The sequence below is a fragment of the Manis javanica genome, chromosome 8 (genome assembly GCF_040802235.1).
Source record: "Manis javanica isolate MJ-LG chromosome 8, MJ_LKY, whole genome shotgun sequence".
Taxonomy (NCBI): domain Eukaryota; kingdom Metazoa; phylum Chordata; class Mammalia; order Pholidota; family Manidae; genus Manis; species Manis javanica.
The window spans coordinates 40,984,675-40,999,984 of NC_133163.1; the positions used below are offsets into that span (position 1 = coordinate 40,984,675).

The following is a 15,310-nucleotide window of genomic DNA, read 5'->3' on the forward strand; positions in this document are numbered from 1 at the left end:
TATTTTCTTTATTAGCAAATCCCAGAATACAGCCAGTTCATATGATTACTTACATTTTGATATAAAGTATTAGTTTTAAGGATATTAGAAGCAAAAATATAGCAGAAAGATTATGGGAATAGAGCCAATGTTTATTGAATCTCAGTATAGTGTGAGACAGTTGTTGGGATTATGGGTATTTTTTTGTGTGTGTTTCTAATTATTATTTCAGATCTATTTTGCAGAAAAAATCTGGCATGTTTGTAGTCATAAAGAACAATTCAGTTGCATAGTAAGAATGTATATTGGTATATGGCCACATCATTTTTTAAAATAAATTTGATTTTCTTTTACAAGGCTTTTATATCTTGTTTATTTTTTTAAATTCCTAGCAGCAATGATCACATTAACGTATGTCCCAAAGTTTTATGGCACATCTGGATTGCAGCTCATCCTGTGAGATGTTCAGAATTCAGCTCAATATATTTGCATGGATATTTTTCAAACCATATATAGAAATGGAGCTTTTCCCCTTCATGTAAGATAGGTTACAAAAAAGCTTAATGTAAACTGAATTTTGTAACTATAATCCCATATTCTTATTGAATTTAATATTCATTTCAGAAGTACTATTTCTTAATTTTCAGTTGGTCTTTAGTAACTGGTGTTTGGTCTCTAAATGTAGCTATTTTTATGGGTTTGCACTAATGTGATATAGTTTATGAGGGAGAAGAGAAGATCAGAGGCAAAAGTCATCTTCCAATGATTTAAATATGCTTTACTTTTACCTTTAGATATAAATCCTTCTCAGAAATATCCTCAGATTTACACTGTAGTGATAATACTTTGGTGTGTTTTTGGTCTTACTTGGATTGCTCTTCTGTTTGATTTGTTTTGGAAAAAACTAAAAAAAAGCTCACTTGCAATATGTTATGTCAAACAGAAAGAATGTTGCCTAAGAGAAATTACTCATTCTGGTCTTGTTTGGGTGAAAAATCAAAATGAGTATCTCATCCTTCTTTTTCAAAATTCTGGACATAATGCAAAAGAGTAAATGTTTTCTTCACTAACCTGACATATGAGTCTCATCCACATGGAAGTTTTGTAATTCATATTTTATTTTGAATCATAATAAACAACTAATTAAAAATGATATCTCAATTGTCTTTATCAAACCTTTTATTTTCAAAATATTTCATTATATAATATTTTATATATTCAACATAATTTATGGAATCACATAAGTTGAAAAGAGCAATAAACTCCCATGAACCCACCATAAAACTTGTGAAATAGCAATAATGACAATACAGTTGAAGCTGTCTGTGTATACCACCCCAGCCCCAACCTCCGGGCTCAACAGAGTCAATTGTTACTTCCATTCATGTTATTAGTGCACACTTACTATATTTTTTTCAGTAGTTACACAATTTCTGCTCACACTAGAGGTTCATTTGAGTTTATGTTATTCCATATTTTCATGAAAACTTGGCATTGTCAGATTTAAAATATTTGCCATATCATAGGTATAAGATGTTATCTCACTGTATATAAGTCTTGCTCTGATTATTCCTGACCACTATACAGGCTGAGAACCTTGTGTTTCTAGTTTTTTTTCTTTTGTGAATTTCTTTTTCATGAATTTTGCCTATGTTTTCTACTATGTTATTTTTCTTTTATTTAGTAATTTGTAGGAGTTACTTTCTTTTTAATAAGTGATGAATAGTCCATTTTCAGTGATATCATAGATTTCATATCCAGGTTGTGGCTCATCTTTCTGCTCTTTGTAATGTCTTTTGATAAACAGAAGCTTTTAATTATAATGTTGTTCATATTTTCATATATAACCACCATTTTTTCCATCTTGCTTAAAAGTCTTCGATAACTGAAGGTGATAAAGGTATTGTCTGGTTACTGTAGTTAACTAAATTAACTGAGTACCTAACCTGTGTAAGTGACTGTCCACAGCACTGTGGAGAATATGAAATGCAGATATAGTCACTGTCTTAATAGTAATAAGACTTTGGTTAATATTAGATACAGAAAAATAAATAAGCTGTTGTGTGCCAGTCAATGTGGTAAATGTTTTGAATAACGAAAATGTATTAAGCACTTACATGCTAAATACTTTACATTCATAATTTTAGCTAATCTTTACAGTAACCTTAGAAGTAAGCAAATAATAGCAATTTACAGATGAAGCAATAGATCTATGATAATTTGCCCAAGTCACACACCAAGTTAGATCCTGAACATAGTTTATTCAAGCATAGTAAAATTCCAGTCATTTTCATACATTGTAAGAAAAATGTGAAATAACACAAATAAATTTAGCATTTACATACTGGAGACCTTCTAAGCACAGAACACTGATTTATGACTTCTAGTGTTTGTATGTCTAGTGTTTGTATTTATTACATAAATAAATGAGTACCATAATTAAGATCAAAGTACTTTGGGATCAAAGTGGGAGAATCCTAAGTTATGGCTGAAGAGAATCAGAGTCAGCATCAACAAGAAGTTGGCAGTAGAAGACTCTGGCAGGTGAAGCAGACTGGAAAGATTGGGGGCAAAGGCACAGGGCTTGACTGTGCTTAGAAAATGGAGGGCTAAAAGGAGACCAGCAGGGCAAGAGGTAAGGTTGAGGATGAGTTTGATGGCTACAGAACAGAGCTGCATCTTGGGCGGAATGAGAACCCATGGGGGACTGATAAGTACAGATGGCATAAGACTGAGCTGGAAAAGGTTAGGAGAGAAGAGAAATTCCAAAGATTTTGTGATGCTCAGTGTCTATTAATCACAAGGACAAAGTTTCTTGGTACTGACCAGTGGATTGACATGGTAATAATATGGAGCAAGAATACTTTTTCCCAAGGTTTCAAATGGAACTGTGGTGGGAAGAAATCATTCAGACAGGTTCAAAATGTCCTCTCAGGTATGAAAGTCTTAAAAGGTGAATAAGTCACTGCCCACTGCTGTACTGGAGAAGAACTAACTAAGTCCAAAGTTAGCAGAAGAAGCCAAGGCCTTTGTCTTTTGGCATAATTACTTGAGTGAGGGAACTGGCCAGACAAGACCTACCCTGATTTTGGGCTTTTTCCTCCCTGGGTAGGAAGCAGCATTAGCATGGTGTATGAATACTTTAGAAAGTCCTCATACAGTCTGTAAAGACTGGGAGAGGTGGCTGTTTTGTCTAATGAATACATATGGGAAGAGTCAAGGAAAATAAATAAATAGGGAAATATCTCTAAAATAAAATAACAAAAGAAATCTGTAGAAATTGAGTGTAATGAAATGGCAATATATGATTTACCTGACAAGAATTCAAAATAACTATGATAAAGATGTTCTACAAGATCAGGAGAAAAACGCATAAACAATATCAACAGAGAGAGAAAATATTAAAAAGTACCAAAAAAAAATTCACTAGAGGAGTTCAACAGACTGAAACAAACAGAAGAAAGGATCAGAAAGCCTAAAGACCAGTTAATGGAAATCATCTAGTCAGGGGAACAAAAAGAAAAAAAGAATGAAAAATGCTAAAAAAAAAAGCTTAAAGAACATAAGGATATTATCAAGTAGGCCAATATATGCATTATGGGAGTTCCAGGAGAGGAGAGAGAGAAAAAGGGGTAGAAATCTCTTTCAAAGAAATAATGGCTGAAAACTCCCCAAATCTGGGGAAGAAAATGGATGTCCAGATCCAGCCAAGCTGAACAGAATCCAAATATGATGAATCCAAAGAAATCCACATGTAGACACTTTATAATCAAATTCTCAAAAGGTCAAAGAGATTTTCTTTTGTTGTGTTTTGTTTCTGAGACAATTATTTATAAAGACATTGTCACTGACATACATCTGAGAAATGTGTGAAAGAATTTGATAAATGCTCTTTGGAAGATTGGGCAAGAGAGATCCAAGAGCAGGGCTCTATATAATAAAAAGAAAAGTATATTAAAATTTATTTCATCTCTTCAAATTTAGAAAAAAATCATACATACTTTTTTTGTATGTGAGAATACCTAAGATCTACCCTCAAAGGGAATTTTGAAAGCAGCAAGAGGAAAATAACGTCTTGCATACTAGGAAACCCCTATGAGACTATGAGCAGATTTCTCAGCAGAAACATTGCTGACCAAAAGGTAATAAGATGATATGTTTCAAGTGTTGAAAGAAAAAAACTGCCAATCAGGAATGCTATACCTGGTAAAACTGTACCTCAAAAATGAAAGAGATAAAATCTTTCTCAGACCAACAAAAGCTGAGGGCGTTCATCATTACTACATCTGCCTTACAAGAAATACTAAAGAGAGTTCTTCAAGTTGAAATGAAAGGATGCTAAACAGCAATATGAAAGTAAAAACTTGCTGGTAAGTGTAATTATGTGACAAATACAGAGTAATGTAATTCTGTAATGGTATTACATTAACAAATCAATAAAACACAAAAGAAAACAGTAAGATGAAAAGGGGGATGAAAGAACTACAAGACAGAAAACAATGAACAAAATGGCAATAATAAGTTCTTCCCTATCAATAATGACTTTAAAGACAAATGAATTATACTTTCCAATCAAAAGACATAGAGAGCTGAATGGATTTTTTTTAAAAAAAGATTTAACTACATCCTCTCTGTAAGAGATTCATTTTAGATGTAAGGACACACATAGGCTGAAAGTGAAGGGGTGGGAAAAGGTATTCCATGCAAATAACTAAAAGAGAGCAGGTGTGGTTATACTTACATCAGATAAAATAGACGTTACAATTACAAGAGACAAGGACATTATATAATGAAAAGAAGGTCAATGTATAAGGAAGGTAAAATAAATACAAATATATATGTAACCAACAACAGAGTACTTATATATAAAGCAAACACTAACACAACTGAAGGGAGAAATAAACAGCAATACAACATTAGTAGGAGACTTTTCCCCACTTTCAGTAGTGGATAGAATATTCAGACTGAAAATAAGTAAGGTAATAGTGGGCTTGAATAACACTACAGACCAAACAGACATATATAGCACATTCCATCCAACAACAGCAAAATACACATTCTTCTCAAGGGTACATGGAACATTCTCCAGGATAAATCACATTAGGTCACAAAATAAGTCTTAACAAATTTATGAAGATTGAAATCATATCAAGTATCTTTTTCAAACACAATGGAATGAAACCAGAAATCAACAGAAAGAAAGAAAATTCACACATGTAGAAATTAAACAACACACTCCTGAACAACAAATGGATCAAAGAAGAATAAAAAAGAAATTAGGAAATATCTTAAGACAAATGAAAACTAAAACATAGCATGCCAAAAGGTATGAGAAGCTGCAAAGCAGTACTATATTTATAGCCCTGAATGCCTAAATTTTAAAAAAAGAATGATTTCCAATAAGTCCAACTTTACAATTCAAGGAACTAGAAAAAGCAAAAACTAAGTCCAAAGTTAGCAGAAGGAAAGAAATAATAAAGATTATAACATAAACAAATGAAATAAAGAACACAAAAATAGAAATCAAGAGTTGATTTTTTAAAAAAGATAAAACTGGAAAAATTTTAGTCAAACTTAGAAAAAAGAGAGAAGACTCAAATAATTACAACCAGAAATGAAAGATACATTACAACTGATGCCAGAGAAATAAAAGCGATCATAAGAGACTACTGTGAACAGTTAACTATATGCCAATAAATTGGATCATTTATAAGTAACAGATAATTTCCTACAGACCTACAATCTACAAAGACTAAATCATGAAGAAATACAAAATATGAGCAGATCTATATGAGTAAGGAGATTGCCTCAAATAAAAAACTTACACACAAAAACAAATTCCAGAACCAGATGGCTTCATGGGTGAATTCAACCAAACATTTAAAGAAGAATTCACACCAGCCTTTCTCAATTTCTATCAAAAAATTGAAGAGGAGGGAATACTATCAAATTCATCTTATGATGTCAGCATAACTCTAATATCAAAGCCAGACAAAGACATTACAAGTAAACTATATATCAGTATCCCTGATGAACACATAGGCAAAATCGTCAATCAAATACTACCTAACTAAATTCACTAGCACATTAAAAGGATCATATGTCATGACCATGTGGGATTTATCCTTGGGATACAAGGATGGTTCAGCATGAAAATCAATTGATGTGATAAACCACATTGTCCAAAATGAAGATTAAAAACCACATGCATCCAATGGATGCAAAAGTATTTGACAAAATTCAACACCCTTTAAGTGTTGGCAGGGATAAGGAGAAAAGGGAACCTTCCTACACTGTTGGTGGGAAGGTAAATTGGTGCAGCCACTATGGAGGTATGGAGGTTCCTCAAAAAAACTAAAAACAGAAATACCATTCAGCCCAGCAATCCACCTCTAGGAATTTACCTGAAGAAAACAAAATCTCTAATCTGAAAAGATATGTTTATTGCTGCATTATTTACAATAGCCCAGATATGGAAATAACCTAAGTGTCCATCAATAGATGAATGGATAAGATGTGGTACATACATATAATGGAATGTTATTCAGCCATAAAAAGAAAAGAAATCCTGCCATTTGCAACAACATGGATGGATCTAGAGGGTTTTGTGCTCAGTGAAATAACCCAGGTGGAGAAAGACAAGTATCATATGATTTCACTTATTTGTGGAATATAAATACAAAGCAAAACAAAATGAACCAAACAGCAGTAAACTCATAGACACTGAGAAGTGACTGGTGCTTACCACAGGGGAGGGGTTAGGGTGGGTGGATGGGTAGAATGAGGAGGATAAAGGGGCACAAAAATTCTCAGTCATAATGTAGGTTGTCATGGGGATAGTAGTGTAGCATGAAGAATATAGCCAATGATTCTGTAACATCTTCCTATGTTGACAGATAGTGGGGGAGAGGATTTAATAATATGGGTAACTGTTGAACCACTGCATTGTATATTTGAAACTAAAATAAGACTGTGTATCGATAAAAAAGAAAAAAATTCAACACCCTTTCATGATATGAAGTTTCAACAAACTAGGAATAAAAGGAAATTACTTTAACATAATAAAGGCCATATATAAAAAGCCCACAGCTAATATCACACTCAATGGTAAAACATCAAAGCTTTCCCTCTAAGAGCAGGAACTGTCCCTCTAAGGCAAGGATGCCCACTCTTGCCATTTCTGTTCAACACAGTACTGAATGTTGTAGCCAGAGCAATTACACAAAAGAATAAATGAAAGGCATCAAACAGAAAGGAAGAAACAAAATGATATGTTTGCAATGATATATTACATATAAAAAAACCTTAAATGCCACAAAAAAACCTGTTAGAACTGATAAACAAATTCAGTAAAGTTTCAGGATATAAAACCAATATGCAAAAATCAGTTGCAATTCTACAGACCAACAATGAATTATCTTCAAAGGAAATTAAGAATACAATCCCATTTAAAATAGCATCAAAAAGAATAAACACTTAGGAATAAACTTAATAAAGGAGGTGAAAGACTTGTACACTGAAAACTATAAAACACTGATGAGAGAAAGAAGACAAACCAATAGACAGATATCCCTTTGTTCATTGGAAGACATAATACTGTTAAAATGATACTACTGTGCAAAGTGATCTACAGGTCCAGTGCAATCCCTATCAAATTCCCAGTAGTAGCCTTTTTTAGAGGAACAGAAAAAATAATCCTAAAATTCACATAGAAACATAAAGGACCCCAAATAGCCAAAACAATCTTGAGAAATAACAAAGCCAGAGTCATCACAATTCCTGATTTCAAAATATAAAATGGAATGGGAGAAAATATTTAAAAACCATATATCTGATACAAGGTTAGTATCCAGAATATATACAATAATCCTTCAACTCAATAGCAATAGATAGATAGATAGATAGATAGATAGATAGATAGATAGATAGATAGATAGATAGATATAGATAGATAGATAGATAGATATAGATAGATAGATAGATAGATAGATAGATAGATAGATAGATAGATAGATAGACAGATAATCCTATTTAAAAGTGGGCAAAGGACTTGAATAGATATTTCTCCAAAGAAGACATATATGAAAAGATGCTCAACATCACTAAATGTAAATCAAAACCACAATGAGAAATCAACTCATATCTGTTAGAATATCTTTTATGTTAAAAAAGAAACAAATGTTAGCAAGGATGTGGAAAAATTGGTGGGAAAGTAAAATATTGTAGTTTTCATAAAGACACTTTATGGAAAACAGTGTGGACTTTTCTCAAAAAAATTAAAAATAGAAATATCATATGATTCAGCAATCCTACTTCTGGGTATGTATTCAAAAGAACTGAAATTAGAATATCAAAAAGATTTTCACTCTCATTTCATTGCAGCCTTCTTCACAATAGCCAAGGTATAGAAACAATCTAAATGTTAATTTAAAATAAGTCTAGCCTATGTCATCATTCATACCCACAGCTATGAAATTTTCACCAGCAATTTATATGTGAACCTATTAATTCACTGAAATTAAGACAACAGTAAAGTCCATTAAAAAGGAGCTTGACATGCTTGCAAAAAATGTCTCAATTATAAGCCAGTATCAAAGCCAACAGGGTCATTATTTGCTAACCATGTCATACTGAAATGGCACAATATTCAGTAAGTTTCAAATAGCATACTGAAATATTTTAAGAGGCTTACTTAGTTTCAGTAATACCCACAGACAAGCAGAGACTATGAAGGAAGGAAAATGCAAACCAGCAATATCATTGTCTCAATAGATACCATCAAGAGCTAAGAGATCATTAGTAGAAATAACACAGACAGAACAAAATATCCTGCTGGCAGCTCTCCAAAATCACAACCAGAAATACAGTGTTTAATCCTGTTGCTTGTAAGCGAATATAGTAACATTCCTGGGAGAACATCTAAAGCCAGGTATCTAAATGAACAATGCTTCTGGTAAATGGAACAATATATTTTGAAAATAAAGCTTAGTAATAAAAAAATAGATACATTATATAGAAATATATTTCTAAGAGATCTTAGCACACGACAGTTGTTAAACAGCATTGGAAATCTCAATCAGGGTTATCTCAGCACAAGATTGTTCAGTTTTAAGGAATATGATACCTTCTACATATTGCAAACATTTTGTTACTTTTGGCATCTAACACCTAGGACTGTTTCCAAGTTATTATAAAATGATTTAGGATATCTAAATTATAAACTCCAAAGTGGTGATTTTGAAAAATTATGACTACCAAATTGAATAAGCTTACAAACAAAAATTTGGGGGTGGTTTCTAGTGAATATCACTCTCATGCCCAGGCAGATTGCTTAAATAGTGTATAAAATCAGACCCTTTCAACTGGTTTCAAAACTTCTTCACCTCTTCCAATACAGAGGCAAAAAATTAATGTCTTCATGTCTTCCTTCTGACATAGATCTAATAAATTACAATGCTTAGTTAGAAACAGTAATTCATTTGGAATTGCTCATTGACTATAAACGTTTCGGAAGAGTTTATACAAACTAGTGTAGTTTTTACCAACATAAAAGTATAAAGTATCTATATAAAGAGATTTATTATAAAGAATTGACTCACAGGATCATGAAGGCTGAGAAGTCACATGATCTGCAATCTGCAGGCTGGGAGTCCCAGGAGAGCCCTTGGTACAGTTCTGGTCTGAGTGCAAAGGTCTGAGAACCAAGAAAGCCAGTGTTCTAGTTCAAAAACAGTCCAACAAAGAGAACAGATTCTCCCTTACCCTGTCTTTTGTTATCTTCTGGCCTCTCCACAGATTCAGTGAAGCCTATGTTAGGGAGAGCAATTTGCTTTACTCAGTCTACTGACTCAAATGTTAATCTCATTCAGAAACACTCTCACAGGCATACCTAGAATAATTTTTAACTAGGTATCTGGGTACCCTGTGTCCCAGTCAAGTTGACAATTAACCGTCACAGTTTCCATCAGACAATGACCAACCAAAAAAGTCAAATTATTTCTATAAATCCTTAATATTTCAATGTAGTTACATAGACACCTCTATTAGTCATATATAGGAATATACTTATATACTTTATGAGCTAAATATAATTACTGTCCTCATTTTACTGATGTGGAAATTGAGGGTAAATAGCTTGCCCAACATCACCCACCTAGTAAATGACAGAGTTGTGGTTCAAACTCCAGTCTATTCAACATGAGAGACACTGTTATTAACTGAATCTTTCTAACTGCAGTACGGAAGGCACATTTGAGGGCTTGTATATTGGAGGCAGGAAGACAATTACAAGCCTGTGGTAGCAAGGATGGGGATCTTGGAATGATTTTAGTGCTTTTATGAAAAAGAGTCAAGAGACTAGGTGGCCAATAAACATATTTATGTATCTATATACTTCTCTCTGTCTGTATGTCTTTTAGTGGAAGAGTCTGGGTTGCTATGTATGAAGGAATGCAAGAAGTCAAGGGTAACTGAGGTTTCCAGTGCGGATATCTTCTATCTCAACTACCCACATTGCTACATTTGATTACATAGGTAATAGTGATAATCATAGATTATATTTGCCCAGAATCGGAGACATAAAAGGTTTTGAAATGAGTGTCTTTAATTGGTTCACAGAAACCATATATAGTCCAATAATGAGCAGCAGAAAGTCTTAGTCTGAACAGATCTTCCTCTATCTCCCAAGCTGGTAGACAGACACTGGCTCTTGCCAGACTGCCACCATCAACAGATGGAGCTGATGAGTTTGTAACAGAGGGAGACATGGAGGCACCAGGCATAGAAAGTACCCCTCTCGTTCCTGATCTCTGGGCATATGGCTAGGAGCAGGAGGAGAGAAAACATTGTGCCTACTGACATTTGCCAGTCCTACAATGAATTTTGATGGAAAAACTCATTAAATTTTTTTCTTTTGAGAAGTTCATTGTAACCATCTTAACATAACAAAAACTTTTTTCTCTTTCTTAAGGAAGCCTACCCTCATTATTGTGAGTACTAAATCACAGAGAGAGTCAGTTAAGTGCCTTTAGCCAAGTATAAGAACCACACTGGTCAAAATGCTCTGGGTAAAGTTCATCACTTAATCAGCCAGCTTCCAAAAGCAAAGTATCATCTTCTAATTTTTACACATTATCTTCAACCATGCCTTTAGCTTTTGAGGTGTTTTGACTTATCAGAAAGGCCTGCTAATACCTTAGAGAAATTACTGGAAGGGAAGACTGAGTTTGAGAAGAGTCCTTAAAGCAAAGATTAATACTTTTTTAACCAGCTGTTCCAAGAGCAGTTGTGAAATTACAGAGCTGTGTATCTAGGGCATCTAAAAGGTCAGTTGGGACATGGACCCTTGCCATCTTTGGAAGCTCCTGAATTATTAAAAAATTTTAAATGACAAAACAGAGGTACAATACTTGAAGTATAATATGTCTACACTTAATAAATTAATACTTTTAATGTATTAAAAATATATATTATATTTATAAGAAATATAGCACAAAGTAATTATGTTGTTTAGGAGATAATTACATCATTAGCAAAAGTTATATGTTCATAATACATGATGGGGTTGCCTTACCATTTAGCAGGACACAAGCATAAAATTGTACAATGGAAGTCATTATCTTTCCGTGTGTTCAGTCTGTCTCATTTGCAGATCCACATTAGAGGACCTTCATGAATGTGAACTTCAGATAATGGTATCTCGGGTCCCCATTAGGATAGGACTGAGCCCCATTCACTTGAGCCAAGAAATTACTTCACAAATGGACCTCAGACTTGGTTGGCAAATGGTGATGTTGTTTCTAAGACACTCCTACACCCTCCCTCCGATTCTTCTCCTAAGAAACATTTTTTGATCGCTTATTTTGAGTGTTTATGGCTTAGGAAGTTATATAGCTCAGCTTCTTGTGAGAATGGCCCATAGTACATTCTTATTCACAGGAATTTCTTTTGACCCCACACACAATCCTTACTGAAGAACCTCTACAAGAGTGCCAACTGGGTTCTGGAGTCACACATATTTGGGTTTGAGCTCTGTTCTGCCACTACTAGTTAAGTGACTTCGAGAAATTACCAATACTCTAAGCCTGCATCTCCACTGTAAAATGGGGATAATAACACTCTCTGTTTTATAGGGTGGTCAGAAGGTGAAATGAGCTGCTGCAAGGAGAGCACTAGGATGCTGCCTGACACCTTGCTGGTAATCAAGCAATGCTGGGCATCATTATATTACTATTATTCTTTTCCCAGAACTATACTCAGATTTCCCAAGCAACATGGCTATATGGAGAAGATACAAAAAAAATCAAAACTAACTCTTCTTTTTTTTGCTACTTTTTGATATCTTTAATGTTTCAAATGTTTACCTATTTTAAAAGGAGTTGGAGGCACCAACTGCTCTGATGTTAACAGCCCTCACGTAGTACCAAACTTGGCCTCCAGATGTCAGTATGAACTCAACTGATTGAGGCAGTTACTGTCTCAAGTGGTAGGATGGTCAACTGTTCTCTACTCTTTTGCATTAAATAATTTAGCATTGCAAATATGTACAATAACCATTCTTTGATTTAGGTAATAGATCAGCTTCTTTGACTTCAGAAGACACTGCACCATCAAATATAACTAATATGCAATAAGTGAATCAATCTGGAAGTACCATTACAAGAAATTTGGAGAGTTTTAAATTAAAAAAATATGGAATGAGCGTTATATTTAACACTTGCTCTGAAAATTTTTTTTACATGATTGTGATGTATAGCACATGAGTCTTTAAAAATTATTCAAAAGAATCAGAGGCCACATCTAACATTTTTCTACATTCTACAACTGTGCAGTACACATATAGAGCCACTTTCACTAAAAGGTGAATCATATAAAATAATTGGTCCATGTCTATGAAAACCATGTAAAAGTAAGTCAGTCTATAAAGTGACTGTTATGGGCATCACTACAGAAACCTCAAGAAGTTTACTCTTAGAGGGCACTGCTGTCCATTTATGCAGTCAATAAATATTTATTGAGCACCTGATACGTTTCAAGCAAGTTTCAGGTGTTGAGAATACAGCTGTGAAGAAAGCAAACAAAAACCCTGCCATCAAGGAGTTTGCAGTTTAAGAAAGATAGGGCAATAAGCCCAATAAATAAATAAACCCAATAAAGTAAAACAGTGTATTAGAAGATAATTTCTACACATCAAAAAAAGAAGAGAAGGGAACATTTGAAATGTGTGATTGATGTGGGTCACAGAGAAAAGGTGACATAAGCAAAAACCTGAAGGGAGTGAGGGAGCAAGTTAGAGGTCTATCAGGGGGAAAGAGCGCCCCCGGCAGACACCCACACAGGCACAGGCTCCAGGTACAGCAAGAAGGTGGGTGTGGCTGCAGCAGAGAATGATGGGACACCTCTGAGGATTTGGTAGTGTGACACGATCTGTCTTCTGTCTTAATAGAATCAGTCTCATTGCACTGCTGAGAATAGACTGTTAAGTGTGGAAAGGGTGGGAACAAGTCAGAAAACTTCTGTGTTCCCTACGTTAGAGACCACGATGGTTTGGAGAAAGGTTTCAGTAGAGCATCTGAAGGTTGATGTTCAAAGGAAGATCTCTGGGTGTTTCTGGTGTCTAGAAAGGTCTGGTAGGTTAAGGATGAAGCTGTTTTAAATTAAGGTCCACTCTGAAAACCAACCAACCAACCATCAAATGAACCCTCATAGTCTTTTATGCTAACGGTTGCTTCTTGGGAGTAGATCATAGTTGATTATAGGTTTATGACAAGACAATGAACTTTAATTTCCTAATAGTGCAAAAAAGAAGGGTCAGCAAAAAAGTCAGCATGAAATATGCATAGAGCAGTGATTTTTATGGGACACAGAAATGCAAGGTCTCTTCCAACACTGCAAAACTTTTGGGAATTCAAATAATTTTCTATTTTTTCTGGAATCCTAGTTTATTTTTTAATACCACAGTTACTTCAGAAATACCCATTCAGTTTGTTTTAAATTTAGTTTTTAAAAAAATTAAGACTTTTATAAAAGACAGATTTTAGGTTTCCAGAAAAACAGAGAGAAAATATAGAGAATTCCCATATATCTCTTCTTTCTCTCTTCCCCAAAGCAGTTTCCTCTATTATTAAAATCTTGCATTAGCATAATAATTTTGTTACAATTTATGAACCAATATTAATAGATTATTAACTAGAGTCCTTGGTTTACATTAAGGTTCCCTCTTGTACAGTTCTACAGGTTTTGACAATGCATAAGGTAGCCATTACAGTACTTTATACAAATTTCACTGCTGTAAAAATCCCCTGTGCTCTAAGAATCCCTCCCTTCCTCCCCTGAACCAATCCCTTCCTCCCAACCACTGATCTTTACTTTCTCTATAGCTTTGCCTTTTCCAGAATGTCATATAGTTGGAATTATACAATATGTATGTAATCTTTTCAGACTGACTTCTTTCATTTAGTACTATGCATTTAAGTTTCCTTTATTTCTTTTACAGCTTGATTGCTAATTTAATTTCATTGCTGAATAGTATTCCATTTGTAGATGTGCTAGTTTATCCATTCACCTATTTGACAATTATGAAAAAGTTGCTATAAACATGCATGGCCAGGTTTTGGGTGGACATACATTTTCAACTTATTTGAGTAAATATCAAGGAGGGTAATGCTGGATTGCATGGTAAATCTATGTTTACCTTTGTAAGAAACTGCCATGCTTTCTTTCTAAATGACCATACCATTTTGCATTCCTGCAGTCAATAAATGAAGGTCCTGTTCTTTCACATTCTCAATATGTGATGTTGTCAGTGTTTTGGATTTTAGCCATATTAATAGGTGCATAGTTTTATTTAATTATTGTCTCAATTTGCAATTCCCTAATGGCATTTACTGTTGAGCCTCTTAAGCTTATTTGCCATCTATGTATCTTTTTTGATGAGGTGTTTTCAGATCTTTTCCCATTTTCTTAAATCTTGAATTTTAAGAGTTCTTTGTATTTTTTTGATCCAACCCCTTTATTGGATATGTGTTTTGCAAATATTTTCTCCCAGTCTGTGGCTTGTCTTTTCATTCTCTTAACATTGTCTTTGCCAGAGCAAAGTTTTTAATTTTAATGAAGTCCAATTTACCAAATTTTTTCTTTCATGTATTGTGTTTTTGGTGGTATGTATCACCAAACTCAAGGGCACCTAAATTTATTTTATATTATCATCTAGAAATTTTCTTCCAGAAATGTGTTGCAATCTCTTGTCCACTGATGGTCTTCTTCCCCTTTTCTTCATCAATATGGTTTACCTGAATAGAGTATTGAAAAAGATGGCAGATGAACATTTTTT

General features: G+C 34.0%; 1 protein-coding gene and 1 pseudogene across 1 annotated transcript in view; both read right to left on the minus strand.

The window, feature by feature from the left end:
* DAAM1 (dishevelled associated activator of morphogenesis 1) overlaps positions 1-9,600 on the minus strand; it is a 289,381-nt gene extending 279,781 nt beyond the window's left edge. The window contains exon 1 of the mRNA XM_073242320.1: positions 9,579-9,600. The gene's annotated coding sequence lies outside the window, so the exon portion shown is untranslated. The remainder of the gene's footprint in view (positions 1-9,578) is intronic.
* LOC140850745 (large ribosomal subunit protein uL11 pseudogene) overlaps positions 1-9,680 on the minus strand; it is a 71,853-nt pseudogene extending 62,173 nt beyond the window's left edge.
* Between the last annotated feature and the right edge of the window lie 5,630 nt (positions 9,681-15,310).